At 39.3% G+C, this 21,849-nt stretch overlaps 1 long non-coding RNA gene across 1 annotated transcript; it reads right to left on the bottom strand.

The window, feature by feature from the left end:
* Positions 1-7,876: 7,876 nt before the first annotated feature.
* Positions 7,877-8,824, bottom strand: LOC131183435 (uncharacterized). Its single transcript, XR_009151519.1, has 2 exons — positions 8,707-8,824; positions 7,877-8,083 (listed from the first exon to the last, which is right to left on the bottom strand). It is a non-coding gene; the product is annotated as an uncharacterized LOC131183435 (long non-coding RNA).
* Between the last annotated feature and the right edge of the window lie 13,025 nt (positions 8,825-21,849).

Below are 21,849 nucleotides of genomic sequence, written 5' to 3'. Positions count from 1 at the left end.
TGAAACTGTGTAAAATTGTTTGAATGATATTGATGGATACTTATTGATTGAAAAGCATTGGAAATGGTTTGAAACCACAGCTATCATGTATATTGGTTGTATTCCTCACTAGCTTGTCTAGTGGGACGAATTGAATTCCCTCTCTGGCTGAAGTGTTGAGGTGTGTGCCTGTTGAGGACGAATTGGATGAGTACTCATATTTTGCTAGCTAGCTATATTATTCCTCATTAGTCATTGACTTTTGGGAAGAATTGAACTTTGGAACATGATTAAGCTGTGTGTGATTTATTGATTTGTATTATGAGATTGTGAAATGGAGTTAAATCTTTATTGACATTCACTGTCTTTTGAAGCTAACTGTATTTTGATCTCTGAGATTTATTGTGATATTGTGTTAAATTCTTTCTGACACTCATTGTCTTGAATTTAATTATGATTTTACATATCCATCATTTAAATGATTTATAAATTGTGATTTAAAGTTGTATTTGGTTAATGTTGTGCACCACTGAGACATTGTCTCAGCGATAGCTTTTTATTGTTGTCGCAGATAGACAGACAGACAGGGCAGTAGACTAGGCTGCTAGTACCTCCAGCGAAAGATTTTCGGGTATAATGAGTATACCACATTTTGTATTTTGTACTGTAATGTATGTTCACTGTATGTATATATTGTTTTTGATTTTGAGCAGTTGTAAATTCATATTGTACCTTGAAGTTGTAAAATAATTATGAGTTATTTTGGCTTGTAAAAATTGTATTATATTTCTTGTATCTCAGACTTTGAAAAATCACTGTGGATTTGAGTTAAGAAATATGTTGTGTTGAGAAATATGTTGGAGTTGAGATTTGGAAAAATATTGAAGTGCTTTTTACAGGTTTCTGAAGAACTGTTTTATCCAAAATACAGATGGCACTCTGCCAAAATTTTTACAGAAATTCCAAATAATTCAAATGTGTTAGTTCTATCACTTCAGTTTAAAAAGGTTTTTAACACCTGTAAATAGTGCTCACCACTGTAAAAGAAGTAAGAAAAGTTTTTAAAATCCCTTGTAGTGTATTTAATGGGTTATCAGTAGACGGAGTTGGTAATTCATTAGGTATAATACGAGATCATGTTATGCCTTACAGAGGGGTAGGGTGTGACATGTTTTAGTAGTATCAGAGCTAGTTTTTAAATTCTATTTTCACCTGTTATTTGAATATTCTTTCTTCATAGTACAACTGCTCAACATCATTGTTTGATACATACAGTACATTACATTATAAATATGCACTAACGGGAGGAAATCTCCTTGTGTTAATTGTTCAGGAGATCTAAAATCCTCGCATTGACTATGGAAGAGGGTGATCGTTCAGTCTATCAATCTATTGAGGCTGAGGTGCAAGGGGATGCCCCAGGCCTACAAAATGTCAGTGGTTCACAAAGACCACCGCAGATCGCAGCTTCCTCGCTCACCACTCGTGAGATGGTCGCAATGTTCCAACAAATGGCTGGTAATGTGCCTACTCAAGTCCCAATACAGACACCAGTGGTACAACCACAGTCTCCTACTAGACAGTATGACAAATTGATGAAGTATGGGGCTACAGAGTTCAAGGGGACAGTAGACCCTCTAGAGGCTGAACAGTGGTTAGAAAGGATGGATAGGGTATTCAAGAAACTGCATTGCATAGAGGAGCTCAGATTCGAATACTCTGTATCTTTGTTACAGGGGGATGCTTATGACTGGTGGAAAACCATTCTCCACAGTCTGGTAGAACCTGCAGTGCTAACAGGGAATGACTTTCTCAGAGAATTCAGACAGAAATATGTCCCTGATGCTTATGTAGACCAGAAGTTACAAGAATTCCTAAGTCTGAAACAGGGGAGCAGATCAGTGGCTGAGTATGAAAGAGAATTTTCCCGCCTGAGCCATTATGCAGTAAGTTTACTTGCTACCAGCAGGGAGAGATGCAAGAGGTTTGAAACTAGCTTGAAGCCCAGTATCAGATTACAAGTAGTCGGGTTCAAACACACTAACTTCTCTGAACTTGTTTCTCAAGCCCTAGAGTTGGAAAGAATTGAGTTTGAAGCTGTTCCTGAGAAAAAGAAATAAGAAAAGACAGAGAAAGAGAGAAAATCAGTAGAATAGAGTTCCAGTGGTCCTACTGGAAAGAGGAAGAACTATGGGGGACATGGCCGAGGTGGCAAGAAGTCTGGTAGGGGAAGATATTCAGGATAGAAGCCTCCTATATCTGGACAGCAAAGTACCAGAGGTTCTTACCCTCCCCACCAATGTGAAACATGTGGAAGAAATCATGGTGGGATCTGCTACAAGGCTATTGGAGCCTGTTATAACTGTGGAGGCACAGGACACTTTGCCAAGGACTGCACCAGTAGTCGCAGAGTTGGACCACCTCCTACTACTACGTAAGGTCGCCTGAGCCCCGTCACGTAAGTTCACAACCACCCAGCAGAGGTAGAGGCAGGGGTAGAGGTAGCCCAGCAGGCAGCCAAGGCACAGTGAAACAATCAGAGCAAGACAGTGCTCCAATCAGAATGTATGCAATGAGACAGAGGGAAGAGGCCGAGACATCTGATGTTGTGGCTGGTACCTTCTCAACTTTTAATCAAAACGTGTTTGTGTTATTTGATCCGGGTTCTACCCATTCTTATGTGAGTGCTAGCATCATTAATTGCATTGCTGTTCCATGTACAAAAATAGACTTTGAGGTGCTAGTAATAAGTCCGCTAGGACAGGAGGTCAGGGTTAATAGAATATATAGAGATTGTCCTTTAGTGATCCAAGGACACACTTTTCTGTCTGATTTCATTGAAATGCCCTTCAGAGATTATGATATCATCTTGGGCATGGATTGGTTAGCTAGGCATCATGCCATGATTGGATCAGAGGTCAAGACGTCACTTTTGGTCTCCTCGATGCTGATGATGTGATAATACATGGGGAAAGGCAGTTATTGCCATCAAACGTCATTTCGGCTGCACTAGCCAGAAAAATGATCAGAAAGGGGTGTGAAGCATACTTGGCACATCTGGTAGACACCCAAGTGGGGAGTCCAGCATTGAAAGACATCCTTACAGTATGTGACTTTCCAGATGTGTTTCCTGATGAATTGCCAGGATTACCTCCGGAAAGAGAAGTGCAGTTTAAAATTAATGTTATGTCTGGTGTGGAACCAATCTCCATAACGCCATACAGAATGGCACCAGCAGAGTTGAAGGAGTTGAAGATACAATTGCAAGAACTAATTGAAAAGGGCTTCATCTGCCCTAGTGTGTCACCTTGGGGAGCACCAATGTTGTTTGTTAAGAAGAAGGATGGTACTCTCCGCTTATGTATAGATTACCGGTAGTTGAATAAGGTGACAATAAAGAACAGATATCCATTGCCTCTCATTGATGATCTGTTTGATCAGTTGAAGGGTGCAGCTGTATTCTCCAAAATTGATTTGCGATCTGGTTATTATCAGTTGAAGGTGCAAGAGCAGAGTATTCCAAAATCGCTCGTAACTCGGTATGGCCACTATGAGTTTCTAGTAATGCCATTCGAGTTAACAAATGCTCCAGCTGCTTTTATGGATCTGATAAACACTATCTTCAGACCATATCTTGATCAATTTGTGGTGGTGTTTATTGATGACATTTTGATATATTCAAGGAATGCAGAGGAGCATGACAGACATCTGCGGATTGTACTGCAGACTTTAAGGGAGAAACAACTATACGCCAAATTGTCGAAGTGTGAATTTTGGCTGAAAGAAATCTCCTTTTTGGGACATGTTGTGTCAGCTGAAGGGATCAAGGTAGATTCCAGCAAGGTAGAAGCTATCCTTAATTGAAAGCCGCCCAGGAACATCACAGAAATTCGCAGTTTTCTGGGTCTAGTTGGATATTACCGTCGGTTTGTGAAGGGGTTTTCTATGTTATCTTCTCCACTGACCAAACTGCTTCGGAAAGATGTAAAATTTCAGTGGACTGATGAATGCCAGCAAAGTTTTGATGAGTTGAAGAGGTGTTTGACTGAAGCTCCAGTCCTCATTTTACCTACTCCGGGTAAAGAATACACAGTTTATAGTGATGCTTCTCACAATGGGTTAGGCTGCGTACTGATGCAAGATCGGAATGTCATTGCTTATGCATCACGCCAGCTGAAACCGCATGAGAGGAACTACCCAACACATGATCTGGAGCTAGCAGCTATTGTTTTTGTTCTAAAGATCTGAAGACACTATTTGTATGGAGAAAAATGCTACATTTACACATATCACAAGAGCTTGAAGTACTTAGGCACCCAGAAGGAATTAAATTTGAGGCAGAGGAGATGGTTAGAACTCATCAAAGATTATGATTGCTTAATAGACTATTAGCCAGGGAAAGCAAATGTGGTGGCTGACGCCTTAAGTCGCAAGACTATGGCAAGTCTCAGAGTTTCTCCTTTGTCCATGGTATATGAATTGAAAGCACAAAGATGCCGCTTTAGAGATTAATGATGAGGGATGCATGAGTTGCATATCATGTACAGCCAGTGTTGATTGATCAGATCAGAATGGCTGCTCAGAGTGATGAAAAATATCAGAAGCTACTGAAAGAAGTCCAGCAGGGCAAGAAACCTGAAATTTCTGTGAGAGATGATGGTTTATTGCTACATCAGGGCAGAATGTGCGTTCCTAGTGATGTGGAATTGAGACAGATCATTATGAAGGAAGCACATGAGTCTCCTTTTGCTATGCACCACGGTGGAACTAAAATGTACAGAGGGTGAAAGAGCATTCATCGTGGATGGGTATGAAGAGAGATATAGCTGAATTTGTTTCCAAATGCCTAACTTGTCAAGTAAAAGGCGTAACATCAAGTTCCACTGGTTTGTTACATCCTTTGTCGCATGCAGTGGAAATGGGAACGAATAACTATGGATTTTGTTACAGGACTTTCAAGGACACAGAGTAGTCATGATGCAAGATGGGTTATAGTTGATGATTGACCAAGTCCGCTCACTTTTTGCGATTCGGATGGACTATAGCCTGAAAGATTGGCCGATTGTACATATATGAGATTGTAAAATTGCATGGAGTGCCGATCAATTGTATCCGACAGAGATCCTAGGTTCACTTCTAGATTCGGGTAGTCTTCAAAGAGCCCTAGGAACTAGATTGAACTTCAAAGACAAAGATTCCACCCACGCATGCATGGCCACCGAGAGGGTTATTCAGATATTGGAGGATATGCTACGGGCTTGTGTGATTGAGTTTGAAGGTAGTTGGGATACACACTTGCCTTTGATTGAGTTTGCTTATAACAACAGCTACCAATCAAGCATTGGGATGCCTCCATATGAAGCTTTGTATGGCGTAAAGTGCGTAACTCCCTTATGTTGGGATGAAGTAGGTGAAAGGAAGATGATTGGGCCGTAAATTGTTCACAGACAGAGGAAAAGATCGATTGATTAGAGATAGACTCAAGGTGCATCGACCATCATCAAGTCCTATGTTGATTTGAAAAGAAGAGATATTGAATATGCAGTGGGTGATAAGGTATTCCTCAAAGTTTCTCCTTGGAAGAGGATTATGAGATTTGGCAGAAAGGGGAAACTGAGTCCTCATTTCATCGGACCATATGAGGTTCTAGAAAGAGTGGGTCCTTTGGCATATCGGTTGGTATTACCTCCAGAGCTAGCAAGGATACACAGTGTCTTCCATGTGTCCATGTTAAGGAGATACAGATCTGACCCATCTCATGTACTATCAGTTGAGGAGATTGAGGTAAATCCAGACCTCTCATATGAGGAAGAACCCATAAAAATTCTGGCATATGAGGTGAAGCAGCTAAGGAATAAACAGATACACCTGGTTAAAGTGCTGTGGAACCATCATTCAGGCCAGGAAGCTACTTGGGAACGTGAAGAGGATATGAGGAGACAGCACCCAAAGCTATTCAGAGACTAATTCCAGGTAAAATTTCGAGACGAAATTTATTTAAGGAGGGGAGAATTGTAACACCCCTATGTTCGGTAGTGCGTTCTACTATTCCGGTGACCAGTGTTATCCGGACAGCTAGGATGCCTAGAACTACACTTCGTTATGAGTGAGGAGACATAAAATAATGAAATACAAGAAAAGAAAATACAAGAAAAACAAAGGAAAAATAATAGCAAAGAAATGTAACCAAGTAAAGCGAGCCGAGAACCCTAGTGATGGGTGAACGCACCGGGAAGTCACGGCGTGGACCGTTGACTAGCCCTGGACTGCGGGGAACCCTGGAAAATATTTTTAGGACTTAAAGAGACATCAATTGAAGTATAAATATCATTAGGAATATCAAAGAAAAATTAAATTGGTGGTATATAAAGTAAATAGCAAAAATTATGGGTTTAATGTGGAATAAATGAAAATTAAACATATAAAATGAATTAATTTGTGTAAGTGGACCACTATGGAATAAATTAAGAACTAAACGGGCAGGTGTACACCCATTATACAATCTGCAACTTCATCTTCAAGCTAGGCAATCACCATGGCCGAATGAACTCCTAAAAAGCTCCCATGGCCGCCCACCTTCAAACCTTAACAATTCCATGATCAAGCCTTCTTTTCCCACACCTATCTTCATTAAAATTTATCCCCACATCACAAGGAAGAGTTTGATAACAAAATCAAGGAAGTTTAGTGAAGATTTAACAAGTCCTAACAATAGGTAAGTTTGTATTTTTGAATATTGCTTTGTTAAAGTTTGTAAGCATGTATGGGTGTTTGATTTGTGAAGAAAATTTTAAAGTTTTGAGAAGTTCTTGATATATCCAATTTTGGACAGCCATGGAGTTATATATTTAATGAAATATTCATACATATATTTGATGGGAATTTATGTTGAGTAGGGTGATTTAATGTCCTAGTAAGTTATTTCCATGTATATGTGGTGATTGTGCATTTGAAATTGAAGTTGACGAATTATGGGAAACTTTGGCAATGGGGAGCATTTCGGCAGCCTTGAGACTCCTTGATGAATGTTTGAATTCATGAAGATATTGGATGAATTGTGACATTGAGGATTGATGAATATGTATATAAATTGGTTGTGAAAATTGTATGTAATAATTAAGAGTGTTTATGTGTACATATTGTTGTATTTGGACTTTGTGAATTAGTGTTTCATTTGGTGTATTGAGGATATTGTATTCTGCCCAAAGTGACTTTATTGTGAAGTGATAAATGGTTTTGGTAATGTACCAAATCAGAATTGGTAAGAGAAGTGGATTTATAGCAAGTAAATGTGCAATTGATAGATGTTAAGCAATGTATTTAAGGACAGTATGCATTTTAGCCTATAACTTTAAGTGTGTGGCTCCAATTGGTATTAGACCAATTGGAGGTGAAACTAGGCACAAAATGTGCCAATTTTCATGAAGGAAGCATACCAAAATTGTCACACCTTACCCCTCTGTAAGGCATAACATGATCCAGTAGAATACCTAATGAACTACCGAACTTCACCTACCGATAATTCATTAAGTACCCTACAATGGATTTTAAAACAATTTTCTTATCTTTGACAAGTGGTGAGCATTTCTAATAAGTATTAAAAACATTTAGTTGAAATTAAAACTAATTAATATTTTTGGCCATTTTAGTTTTCCGCAATTTTTATAAAAATTTTGACAGAGTTTCCTCTGTATTTTGAGAAAACCATTCTTCGAATACCTGTAAAAAAGCACTTCTAAAAGTTTTTCTCAACCACTACTTCGGTTTCACAATCAAACTCAGTCAATTTCTCAAAATTCACAAGTTCAATAGTTCTCAAAATACTGTCAATCAATATCATTCATATTTCATTAAAAACAAAATACTTTATACACAACCTTACAAATTTATATCAAAAGAAACATAAACTAAACTTTATTACAAACTTCATACAAATTTGTGTACAAGCTGCTCAAGACCCATTTTTACATGTCCATACATTTATGTGCAATATATACATCAAAAGAAGTATTTACAGTTAGGGTATAAATTATACCCGAAGGCTTCAAGCTGATGACTTCACACACTTCAGCAGCTCAGTCTGCTGCTCCTCTAGTCTCTGTATCTGCGACAGCAATAAAAGCTATCGCTGAGTACTAGGACTCAGTGGTGCACAATATACTAAAATAATCTTTATGCAAAGCTTAAAGCACATTCATTCAAAAATTTGGCTAAACATGAAAATTAAATACAGTCATGCATTGTGAGATTTTACATGTAAACCAAGTTCATTTCAAAGTATCAAAACACATTTCATAAAACCCACAGTTAGATCACGCCATTCGAAACAAATAGAATCTCAATAGCCAGAGGCTAAAGAGAAATCACATGAATCTCAATAGCCAGAGGCTAAAGAGAAATCATATCACAAGGCTAGCTAGCTCAAATATATGGATATCCATTCACATCCTCTTCTACTGGCACACCTCAACACTTTTCCAGAGAAGGAATCAAAATTCAAAACTAATTACCCCCACTAGTCGTGCTAGTGAGGTGTTCAAATATGTGGTCATGACACTGTGGTTTCAAAACTTATCTTAACAATTTGCTAAACATTGTCTTTTCAAATATACATAATAACTTTCAACAATTTAGATCAAACATCATAAGAATGCCATAATCCGATATTTCATATTATTCAAAACGATATGCAAAAGATGATTATAAAAGTATATGTTGTGCACAAACCTCAAACGAGTCGCCTGTTGGCCTTGACTCGACTCCTCGGGTTCTGTCCCTGTATTCTTTTCCACTGAAACACGAAATTTTCCAATGTTTCAGTACTAAAACTTAAAATAAATCCAAAATAAACTTAACTTCACATTTACCTAGCTCTAACGTGTTAAATTCGACGTTCTCGAAATTTTTGTGTTTCGGGTTATTATTCACTGTACTATTTAAGTCAAATTATTGACTTTCTAAGGTTTAATGGGTATGGGAACTCCAACTTCACCCACATACCACATTTTGATCACCAAACTTGTTGGTTTTGGTCATTTGTTTAAAACTTTGGTCATTTTGGCAAAATTGCCAATTTTTGGTTTTGGTTCTCCGAAGTTGCACTGTTTTATTGGTCGGTCTACTGTTGGAATTTGACAAAACTTCCTTCATAGAAAATGTTCCTTACTGTCTTAAGTATATTCTCATTTTTGGATCACCTCAATCGGAGTTTTGTAGCTCAAGTTATGACCAAAATAATTTTACTGTTCACGTGCACTGTTCATACTGCACTTTTGGGTTCTGGCAGATTTTGATCCAACTTTGGTTAATAATTTGATCAAGTTAAGTTCATAATTTGGTCTAACTTTCTTCATATGAAATGTTCTACTATGTCTTAGGTTTCCATCGGTTCAAGAATCGCCTAAATCCGAGTTTTCTAGAGGAAATTATATCCATCCAAACATTGCTGCTCACTGAAAATTCTGCAGAGTTGCAGGTTTGGTAACCTAACTTTGCTCAATAATTTGAATGGGTTAATGGCATAATTTGGGGTGATGTTCTTCATGAAAGTTTTATATCTATATGCCCTCTAACCCCTGGCCAAATTTCAGGTCAATTTGACCTGTGTAACTCGAGTAATGACCAAATGAACAGTTACTGTTTATTTGGTCAGTTTAGTGCAGTGGCAGCCTGCAATCAATTCACTTTGGTCAATTGTTTCACCAAGTTTTGGTCAGTTTTTGGCCATGGTTCCTTAATGAAAATTTTGCTCTTTTATGTCTATTTTCATCTCCAATTGGTGGCATATCAATTAGACTTGTAAAATTTGAGTTTTGGTCCTTCAAAGTGGGTTTGGTCATGCTGCCAGCAGCATGACCATTGACCTACGAATTTGGTTTAATTTCCTACCATTCCCACACAACTTATTTGGTCATAATTGACCATTATTTCCTGTCACAATAGGTTAAACATGCCATTTATGCATTTCTCCAATTTTTGGTTCATAAACCCTAGCATTGAAACCCTAATCTCACAAACTCTTGCATTTAACTACTTCTAATAATTTTAATGCTAATCATTTAACTAAGTAAAGCTTCTAAACTCACTCAATTGCATCATATTCATGCAAACCACACTCCTCTCAAGCTGCCCGAAATTTCAATTTAATTCTTTCCCCATATTTGTTTCATTTACATCAAGTTCTTAACTCACTTAATTACCTAAACATGCATTTGAATGGAAAAATAGTAAGTTAGCATACTAACCTCAACTATTTTGCCAATTCTCCAATTTCTCTCCTTCTTTCTTCTTGTAATCTCCTTCTTAAGTTGCAATAACAAGTTCTAAGGAGGTTTTTAAGGGAGTTATTAAGGTTGAGTGGAGGAATAAAGCTTGAGTGCAAGCTTTAATGGAGGATGGGCAATGGTGAATTGAAGAAGAAAGTGGGGCGGCAAGGAAGACAGAAAATGAGGTTTTTAATTTTTTTTTTCTTTTTGTTTTCTTTTACACGTTTTTTTGCTTATGGAAGACCCCTAAATCCAAATTAATTAATTTAATTTATTAATTTAGTTATGACATCATGCATGATGTCATAACTTTTGACTTTTTTTTCATTTTCATCTCTTTTTCTCTTTTTTTTTTTATTTTTCTATTAGTTCTTTAATTTAATTCTCGATTTCGAAATTTTCTTTTCTCCGATTTTATTTGACAGTTAGGTCAGGAGTCAGCTCTCGGGGTCAATTGACCAAATTGCCCCTCGCCGGTTCATCCCGGTTTGCAAATAATCCAATATTTCTTCCGGCTTCCTGACCTAATTATTTGACTGGCTTAACAGTTTTTTTTCGTGATTTTCTCTTTTCCACTGTGTTCATAAGGGTCCTAAGGACCGCAGCGTCACTTTTTACGGTTCGAAATTTGAGTTTAAGACGACTTCGCAGTCGTTCCCGAGGAGGTCACTCATCGCTGTGACTCTCGGCTCGTTTAACCTCTTATGTTCTGTTTTTCTTATTTATAGTTAACTAATTAAATATTACTAATTATTTGTGTTTATGGCTTCTCAAGTTGTCTTAAGTGTGGTCCTAATCCCCTTAATTGTCCGGACCGACACCGGTCACCGGAACAGTGAAATCTACCAGGCTATACAAACGGGGGTGTTACAAAAATTCTGCTTGCAAGGTAGCTTGAAAAATGACCAAATCCGGATTAAGTGCAAGTGAGGCCTGAAAACTGACCATTTGGGTAGCAGTTAGTGTTTAGGCCATAACTCACTCAAAACAGGTCCAATTGACCTGAAATTTTAACCATGAATAGTTAAGACCCATATCTACAAGTCTTATGAAGACACCAAAGCTCAGAAATAACCATAAGCAAGTAAAACAGCTTACACAAGTTCGGGTCCAAAAACTAGCCGAACCAAAGTTGACCAAAATTGACCTAAAATGACCAAATTTGATGCCATTTGACCAGCAATAGTAAAATGACCATAACTTGGTCTACATAACTCAGAATGACCTAAAATTTTGCCCTGCGTTCCATAAGACATAGATCTACAAGTTTGTAGTTTTGACCGAAACTCGAAAACCGAGGGAACTAGGTCGTCCGGCTAGGTCAAACTAGTATCCCGGAATCCAGCAAGTTGCAATAAAATGCACTAAACAAGGAAATGAAATTGGTAACATGTACCAACCCTAAAAGACTATCGAATGTGACATATTAGTAACACTAAAACCTAATTTACCTAGAACCCATCGAGGGTCGATATATTAGGTGATTAAGCAAATAATAGCTTTCAGTGAATTACTTATCAAGCATTATCGATAGAGACAGTTTAATTTAGTACTGAAACACTTCAAATTGTGTTTCCCAGTTAGTAAAGACTTAGGGAAAGGGAAGGAAACACAGAGTCCAGACCAGGAGACAGTTATCAGAGGTTTGTGCACAACAACTATTTCTTTTGAATTTTTCAATTGAAATGAATTATGACTATTTGTACATTATTGTTTTAAATTGTGGAAATGTGTTTGAATGGATATTTATTGCTTGAAAAGAATTGTAAATGGTTTGAAACTGTGTAAAATTGTTTGAATGATATTGATGGATACTTATTGATTGAAAAGTATTGGAAATGGTTTGAAACCACAGCTATCATGTATATTGATTGTATTCCTCACTAGCTTGTCTAGTGGGACGAATTGAATTCCCTCTCTGGCTGAAGTGTTGAGGTGTGTGCCTATTGAGGACGAATTGGATGAGTACTCATATTTTGCTAGCTAGCTATGTTATTCCTCATTAGTCATCGACTTTTGGGACGAATTGATCTTTGGAACATGATTAAGCTGTGTGTGATTTATTGATTTGTATTATGAGATTGTGAAATGGAGTTAAATCCTTATTGACATTCATTGTCTTTTGAAGCTAACTATGTTTTGATCTCTGAGATTTATTGTGATATTGTGTTAAATTCCTTCTGACACTCATTGTCTTGAATTTAACTATGATTTTACATATCCATCATTTAAATGATTTATGAATTGTGATTTAAAGTTGTATTTGGTTAATGTTGTGCACCACTGAGACATTGTCTCAGCGATAGCTTTTTATTGTTGTCGCAGGTAGACAAACAGACAGGGCAGCAGACTAGGCTGCTAGTACCTCCAGCGAAAGATTTTCGGGTATAACGAGTATACCACATTTTGTATTTTGTACTGTAATGTATGTTCACTGTATGTACATATTGTTTTTGATTTTGAGCAGTTGTAAATTCAAATTGTACCTTGAAGTTGTAAAATAATTATGAGTTATTTTGGCTTGTAAAAATTGTATTATATTTCTTGTATCTCAGACTTTGAAAAATCACTGTGGATTTGAGTTGAGAAATATGTTGTGTTGAGAAATATGTTGGAGTTGAGATTTGGAAAAATATTGAAGTGCTTTTTACAGGTTTCTGAAGAACTGTTTTATCCAAAATACAGATGGCACTCTGCTAAAATTTTTACAGAAATTCCAAATAATTCAAATGTGTTAGTTCTATCACTTCAGTTCAAAAAGGTTTTTAACACCTGTAAATAGTGCTCACCATTGTAAAAGAAGTAAGAAAAGTTTTTAAAATCCCTTGTAGTGTATTTAATGGGTTATTAGTAGACGGAGTTGGTAATTCATTAGGTATAATACGGGATCATATTATGCCTTACAGAGGAGTAGGGTGTGACAAAACCATTTGCGAAAATAAATTAAAATGAAACCATTTCAAAAACAAAGATTCTAGGTTCGGGGCCCGTAAACGGGTGGGGAAGGTGTTAGGCACCCCACCTCGTCCCTCAATGAGGCTAAGCAGATTTAACTTCAAGCTCTTTATAAACTAGAATTGATAGTTAGGAACGGAGATGTTAATCCTCTTGGTAAAAGGGAATATTTGATTTTTCACCAATTCCGGTTACCCAGATACATAAATAAATGAGTTGACCCTTAGTGAGTTACTGTTGCATATCAGTTTTGTTTAAGGGGTCATTTTGCATATTTGTTAGAATTCAATTTGAGAATCGGATAAGGACTCTTCTCCGATCTCTTTTAGGTTAAAATTAGAATTTTGGATTGAGAATCGGATAAGAACTATCCTCCGATCTCTTTTAAGTATTTATTAGAGTTTTGGATTGAGAATCGGATAAGAACTCTCCTCCGATCTCTTTTTAAATATTTGTTAAAATTTTGGATTGAGAATCGGATAAGAACTCTCCTCCGATCTCTTTTAAATATTCATTAAAATTTTTAGGTGAGAATCGGATAAGAACTCTCCTCCGATCTCTTTTAAGTATTCATTAAAAATTTTAGGTGAGAATCGGATAAGAACTCTCCTCCGATCTCTTTTATTTTAATGGGACTCGGATAAGGACTTTTCCGACCTATCGAAATTTGATTACAGTTACCTACATTTTATCCAACTAGAACTCTTGCATTTAGAAGTAACGAAGATTAACAAAAAGAATGGACTGATTAACAAAGAAGTAAACTCGAGAATAACCTTCTACGCGTTTTTTAACACAATATAAACTTGGTGAAAATTACAAACACAAAAATGAAGGAAATAAGTAAAATAAAGCACTTGATAAAGCAGCAATATAAGCACTCACCTGTAGGGAGCCGAATCTATTAAACTAACTACGGGATCACAAAACGTAATGGGGCTGCGAGCTGATAACCTGAGGACTAAGGTTCGCCTTGAAATGAAGGATACCTTGCTAAAATGCAGTCCGATCAAAATTATAACCGAGTTTGAATGAAGTTGAGCTTGGACAACGGGGGTGGAAATAAAGATAACAAAGATAGAAAGTGAGAGTGTCACAGGATAATGAACGAACTGAAAATGAAGAGTTTCAGTATTCAAAAATCCCTTTGCAAGAAAATACTTCAGAAAACTGGTTTCAAAACTTTTTCTTATGAAAGCTCAAAAATAGCAGAGTAACGAGCTGAATTAAGTTTCAGAGTCCTTCCGCTATATTCACTATTTCGTCCCCCTTGAACAGTTTTCATGCAGGTATTTATAGGAACTGGGTGCTCCCCATGAAGGGTCAGGATTTGTTTTGAGGGAGATGGAGGGTTAGGATTTTAAAGGACATGATCTGAGGCTGGGGAATTAAAGAAAATCAGAACGAACGGCTGAGATTCCTTTCAGAATATTTGTCCTTTCTCTCTTCTAATCTGACGGCCCAAAATTTTCTTGTCAAGGGCGATCCAAGGGCTAGGAGTGAAAGGCGCTGGTCTTATCGTCTTCTTCTTTGATCCAAGGGCTCCAGGCTCGTCCTTACAAGTCAGATCAACGGTGGAGATTAGGATGTATAGCACTGTCATGACATATTCTGGCACATGTCAGTAATGCGGGCGATTCTGGGGCGTGCGGTAGAGATTTCATCTGCAACGCTTTAACTACCTCGGCTCTGATTATGACGACAGCGGTATGCGTCTTATTCTCTTTGTTTTCCGATCTCTCCTCCCTTCCGATCTTTCCAACATGTTCCTTTTCCGCTCCCTCATGCCGGGCTCCCCTCTTCCGACCTCTCCTACTCTGGTCTTTTCTTTATCAGGTCTTTTCTTTCTCGCTCACTATGAATCCCAACAATTTCCCAAATCTAGCTCCGAATATGCATTTGGCAGGGTTCAGTTTCAACTGATATTTCCTGAGTCTCTCGAATACTTTCCTCATCACCTGTACATGACTCTCTTCTGCCCTAGATTTGATGATCATATCATCCACATATACCTCCACTTCTTTATGTATCATATCGTGGAATAATGTGACCATAGCGCGTTGGTAGGTGGCTCCAGCATTCTTTAACCCGAAAGGCATGACCCGATAGCAAAATACTCCCCATTGAGTGATAAAAGCAGTTTTCTCCTTGTCTTCCTCATCCATTGGGATTTGATTGTACCCTGATGCCCCATCGATACACGAACACCTGCCCAATCCCGCAGCATTGTCTACTAACACCTCAATGTGAGGGAGAGGGAAATCATCTTTCAAGCTCGCTTTATTAAGATCCCTGTAATCAACGCACACCCTGACTGTCCCGTCTTTCTTCATTACCCGTACAACGTTAGCTATCCATTGCGGATATTTGACCACTTCCAGGAACCCAGCATCATACTGTTTCTTGACCTGATCCCTAACTTTGAGCAGTGTGTCAGGATTCATTCTTCTTAATTTCTGCTTTACCGGGATTGTCCCCGGAATTAGGGGAATTTTGTGCGTTACTATATGAGGGTCCAAACCAACCATATCATCATAGCTCCAGGAAAACACGTCTAGGAATTCTTTGAGCAAACTGATCATATCTTCTAATTCTTCACTCTCCACAACCTTAAGTTCTCTTTTCACTTCTTCCGTACCTAAGTTTATGGTGTGCGTTTCGTCTCCACAAGGAACTAGGGAAGGTTCATCTCTTTCATCCCTTTCCTCTGTGAGTTCCACCTCAGAATCATTTGAAGTAATGGCAGTTATGGGGATTTCAAAATTAACCAGAGGAATTTCTGAGTCTATTGAATTATTAAGTGCTAATTGATGAATGGTCCTGAATGAACGAAAATGGAATATATTATAAAATTGGAATTCAAAAGGGAAGAAAGAGAATTGGATATAAAATGCGCTATTAATTCATTAACATTTATGACATAAGAAAAGGGTCCATTTACAATATTACACTTGCCACCATGGACAAAATGATCAAGTGTAGATAACCAAAAGTACTTTACTCGAAATTAAGTACAGGGATGTCCTCTGCTGTCCAGTTGTCCAGTTCTTGCCCCTCAGCTATTGGCGAGACCAGAGCCGTGTACAAGGAATCCAAGTGGATGACATCGATGGATGGTTCATCGGGTGATTCTTCAACCTCTGCTGGATTTTCAATGACCGGTTTAGTGAATACTTCCGTGATTCTCGGGACTACCTTCATCCTCCCGATTTTTTGATCAAATCTTTGATCCCGAAGTTGATTTCTCATCCATAATCGCCCATCCATGAGGGCGTCTTCCTCATAACCCAAACCGCAACGGCCTATCTTTTGGATAGCCGATATAGGTTCGACAATCCCTTGCAATGCGACGCCTAGGCCTTTGCCCTCTTCATACCCATTCCTCGACATCACTTTGGCTACCATAGCCATAGCCCCTTCATTTTTTGAGATAGTTTCTTGTAATTCGAGGGTTTGGAAGGAGCTTTCCAACGACTCCTCAGCAGCTTCCACATAAGGAAGTGATTGTGGCTTGGTGACCAATATGGCTTCTTCCCCTCTCACAGTGATGATTTTGCCGTCCATAATGTACTTTATCTTCTGGTGCAAAGTCGAAGGAACTGCATTCGCTGAATGGATCCAAGGCCTCCCCAGTAGCATAGTATAGGCAAGTTCAATGTTCATCACTTAGAATGTGACGTTGAAGGTGCATGCGCCAATTTGGAGGGGTAAGTCAATGTCTCCCAGCACTTCTCTCCTTGTACCGTCAAAGGCTCTTACCACCATAGCACTCTGACGTATATTCGATCGGTCAACCGGCAGCCTGGCCAAGGTGGCACTAGGCAGTACATTGAGCGCCGATCCATTATCAATAAGGACCTTGGCCACTATACAACCTTTACATTTCACCGTCACATGCAGAGCTTTAGTGTGTGTTAAGCCTGCAGGGTCTATCTCTTCTTCAGAAAAGGTGACAAAACTGGATGCCTGAATTTGTCTCACTATTTTATCGAACTGCCCCGGTGTGATGTCGGGGTTCACAAAGGCCTGATCCAGGATTTTCTGCAAGGCTTGACGGTGTACCCCAGAGCTCAAAATCAAGGATAACAGTGAAATTCGAATAGGTGTCTTTCTCAACTGTTCCACCACATCATACTCACTTTGCTTCATTATTTGAAGCAACAGCTCTTCTTCTTCTCTTGGTCCGGTAGGTTCTACTTCCTCTGTTTTCTCAACCTCCTCTTCTGTACTCTTCTGTGACTCTCCCATTTTTACTTTCCCTCTCTTCTTTTCTTTTTCATCATACCCGTAACATCTCCCACTTCTGGTTATAAACTCAACCTCTGATTCAAGCGGGGAAGATTTTGTGGCAGTGGCGGGCTGAGGATTAGGTTGGGGAGTAGTACTGCTGGTAGGTCTGGCATAAGTCATCTTAAAATGCTCATGAGGAGTTAAGCACGGTTTCGGAGGTGTTGAAGGTGAAGCAAGATTAGGAGCTGATGTACTGCTTGACGCTCCTTGGGTGAAAACTTGGAAGTTATAATTCCAAGGTATGGCATGGGTATCTGTGACAGGGAGCTGAGGCGGGGTTCGAATGATTGTCACTGGAGGTGAGGATACTGGGGGTGAGAAGGTGATTTTGTGTTTAGAGGTGGAGGCGTTTTGGCCGAGTCGGGCTGTATTTACTCCTTCCTCCGTTTTGGATCTTGCTTGGCATCTCAGAACTTTGAAGGACAATAAGTTCTAAACCTCTTACTTAAATTCTTCACAATTTTGTAGCTCATGACCAACTGCTCCTCCGTGATAGGGGCATCCCATTTCAACCTCAGGTTCTGGGTCTTGAGGGTGGAGGTAACCTTCCCTTACTGTCATTCTAAAAATTTCCTCAAAGTGAGGAATTAGCTCGTCTACCTCTGGTGCCGACCCCCCTCCGTCTGACTCTATCATGTTTACACCATTGCCCATATTATGAGTGGGCAACGGGTTTGAGGTAACATTGGGGAGAGAACCATTTCCCTCAATCTTCAACCACCCATTCCTGATTAAAGCGTGCACTCTCCCTCTGAGTGCCCCGCAGTTGTCAGTTGAATGCCCTTGTGCCCCTCCATGATATTCACAACGGGCAGTGGCATCATACCACCTGGGGTATGGTGGCTGAATTGGGTCAAGGGGAACCGGTACTATCTGGTTTATACCGACGAGGTATCGGTATATTTCGCTGAGTGGGAGGGGCAGAGGTGGATCAGGGTTTCTTGGTGGTCTCGGGTTGTTTTGAGGTGGTCTAGGTTGAGTAGGAGGAGAAGGTGGTCTGGGCTGGTAATTTATAGGTGGTGGATACTGTGGGTGTGGGTGAGGATAATTTGGGAAAGGGGGTGGAACGTTTGCAATGGTTTGGCCATGAGGGGGAAGATATGACCGGTAGTTCTTTTGAGGAAGCGGGCAGTAATTGTTCTGCCGGGTGATGGAATGCACATCACCCTCCTTTTTCTTGCCAAAACTGGCAGTCTTCTTCGCAGGGTTCTCGGCCAAATCCTGCAGTCGCCCCATCCTTAAGTTGGCCTCTATTCTCTCACCAGCTTGGATGATGTCTGAGAAGCTGTTGGAGGTATTTCCAATCATCAGATTGAAATAAGGAGCCTTCAATGTCTCGATGAACAGGGAGCATTGTTCATTGTCGGTCACTGGAGGATATACTTCTGCAGCCTTTTCTCTCCATCTCTGGGCATATTCCTTGAAGCTTTCTTTGTCTCTCTGCACTAGGTTTTGGAGGTCTCTCCTCGTGGGGGCTACATCGCAGTTAAATTTATACTGCTTCAGGAAAGCGTCAGCCAAATCCTTCCAAGAGCGCAGTTTGCTCCTGTCCAACTGTATGCACCATCTCAGGGCTGCCACGGAGAGACTCTCGTGAAAGAAATGGACGAGAAGTCTGTCATCTTCTGTCAAGGCAGACATTTTGGCAATGTAGGTTGCCAGGTGAATGCGGGGGTCTGAGTTCCCGGTATACTTGTCGAAGTCTGGGATTTTGAACTTGGGCGGCACCACCACGTCTGGCACCAATCTCAGTGACGCCACATCGACTGAACCATACATGTTCAGCCCCTCTATTGCTCTCAATCTCTCCTCTAGAGCAGACAGCTTTTCATTTTCTCTGGTCCTATTTTCTCCTCCTACTGCATGAAATGCTCCCCAGTTGGGAGATGAGGGGTGGAGTGAACTGGAGGAATTAGTATTGAAGGGTATGGGTCAGCATTTGAGACGGCTGGGTAATGGGAGAAAGGTAGGTCATTATTTATGGTAGCCGGGTTGATAGTGATTGTCGGATCCGGGATAAGTGACTGAAAGGTAAAAGAGGTTAAAGCCTGATGAGGATCAATTGTTGTAGGTGGTGGGGGAGGTAGTGGTAAGTTAGGTTCTGAAGCAGGTTTATTTTGGGACATCTCCCTCATTAGTCTCATGAGCTCCGAGACTTGGTCTTTCAATTCGGAAACCTGTCCTTGTAGGTTCTGGACTTGTTCCTGGTCTTCCATTATCTTTTTTGTTCGTGATCTTGTTAAGTACACTCGTTTGGGTTGAACTGTGTGCCTGGTCAGACTTGCTTTGTTTGAAGCAATGTTGATTTTCTGTAGGGAAGTAAAAAAGTTTAAATGAATTTTGAGTTTCGTAAAAAAAAAATTAAAGGTCCTGGTTCGGACAAAGGATACAGTGGCATTTTGGAGCCAAAATAAAATCTGTGGAAGAATGATTGCATTTATTTTATCATGGCATCGTTCGATAGTCTGACTGTGAATGACTGGATTGAATGTGCATCTATGATACTTGTCTATATGGCGCATTCAATTTTTCGCATAACCCTAGCGAGGGGGTTCCTACGGGAGTCATACTATTCATTCACAATTTTGCTAAATCATGGCCCGAACCGTCTCATAGGTTCAACAATGGTTTAGCATTCTGTTCTGGTCTAAGAACTTCTTCTGCGGACTGACTCGAGGATGCCATGTTAAAAATGATGCTTATCCTTTTACAGACCTTAATTTGGTGATGCCTGCAGGAAAAACTTGTTAGCAGGATAAATTTAGGTAGTCTTGAATTATACTGTTGGCAGAGTGACACCTACACATATATCAAAGTAGGAAAGTGTGTAGGTTTTCTTAACAGTATGATTGAAGATTACCCTAAAAAATAAGAACAAAATAAAACACAAGCATAATAGGGTAAGAGTAAGTATGCCCCTTTTGTCCTAAAATAAGGAGAGTCCTAGTATCGGCTAGGTGCTACCTAATTGGATAGTTCTATCTTATAAGGTAGCTTACTATGGCTTCCAGCTATCGTGACAGTTTAGCTCAAGGTCTAATCTTTTAAAAGCAACAGGTTCCCAAATTGCCCCTACTGTAAATAGTAGAGCCCCATTCTATCCCCCATGATACTGTCGGGAAAGTTCCACGGGTATCACAGTAGATAGAACGAGTTTCAATCTGAGCAGAAGCCTTCACGGATACTAACGGGGTAAAACCCAATGGTACCTCTACATGACCCCCTCCTATTTTCCTAAAAGGGTAAAAAAGAGCCCGGGTATAGGGCTGAAGTGTGTGAGGACATCGTGTGAGTGTTCAGTGTGTGAAGGGACACCTTTACCTCTTCCCAATACAGGGGGATTTTTATTTTTCCTTTTTAGACGGAGAATGCTGTAGGATATAAAACAAAAATAAATAAAGCGGTTAGCGGAAATAACAAACATTAATAGACTAAGGTTTTCGAGTTTCGTAAATTGTACCAATTTAAATATAAACTAGTTTATAGGAACATAAAATTAAATCTCCTTTTGGACCTCTGGGCCGAGGTTGAAGAAAAGTCCGTCCCCAGTGGAGTCGCCAAGCTGTCGCAAGGTGTTTTGCGGTCGCCTGGACGAACCCCCACCGAAGTGGGAAAGAGTGAGGATTCGCCACTTTAATTTTGAGGGAAATTAAAGAAAACTATTTGCGAAAATAAATTAAAATGAAACCACTTCAAAAACAAAGATTCTAGGTTCGGGGTCCGTAAATGGGTGGGGAAGGTGTTAGGCACCCCACCTCGTCCCTCAATGAGGGTAAGCAGATTTAACTTCAAGCTCTTTATAAACTAGAATTGGTAGTTAGGAGGTTCGAACGGAGATGTTAATCCTCTTGGTAAAAGGGAATATTTGATTTTTTACTAATTCGGGTTACCCAGATACATAAATAAATGAGTCGACCCTTAGTGAGTTACTGTTGCATATCAGTTTTGTTTAAGGGGTCATTTTGCATATTTGTTAGAATTCAATTTGGGAATCAGATAAGAACTCTCCTCCGATCTCTTTTAGGTTAAAATTAGAATTTTGGATTGAGAATCGGATAAGAACTCTCCTCCGATCTCTTTTAAGTATTTATTAGAGTTTTGGATTGAGAATCGGATAAGAACTCTCCTCCGATCTCTTTTTAAATATTTGTTAAAATTTTGGATTGAGAATCGGATAAGAACTCTCCTCCGATCTCTTTTTAAATATTTGTTAAAATTTTGGATTGAGAATCGGATAAGAACTCTCCTCCGATCTCTTTTTAAATATTTGTTAAAATTTTTAGGTGAGAATCGGATAAGAACTCTCCTCCGATCTCTTTTAAGTATTCATTAAAAATTTTTAGGTGAGAATCGGATAAGA

This window comes from Hevea brasiliensis, chromosome 9 (genome assembly GCF_030052815.1).
Source record: "Hevea brasiliensis isolate MT/VB/25A 57/8 chromosome 9, ASM3005281v1, whole genome shotgun sequence".
In the NCBI taxonomy this organism is placed as follows: domain Eukaryota; kingdom Viridiplantae; phylum Streptophyta; class Magnoliopsida; order Malpighiales; family Euphorbiaceae; genus Hevea; species Hevea brasiliensis.
This window is presented reverse-complemented; position numbering and strand designations above follow the sequence as displayed.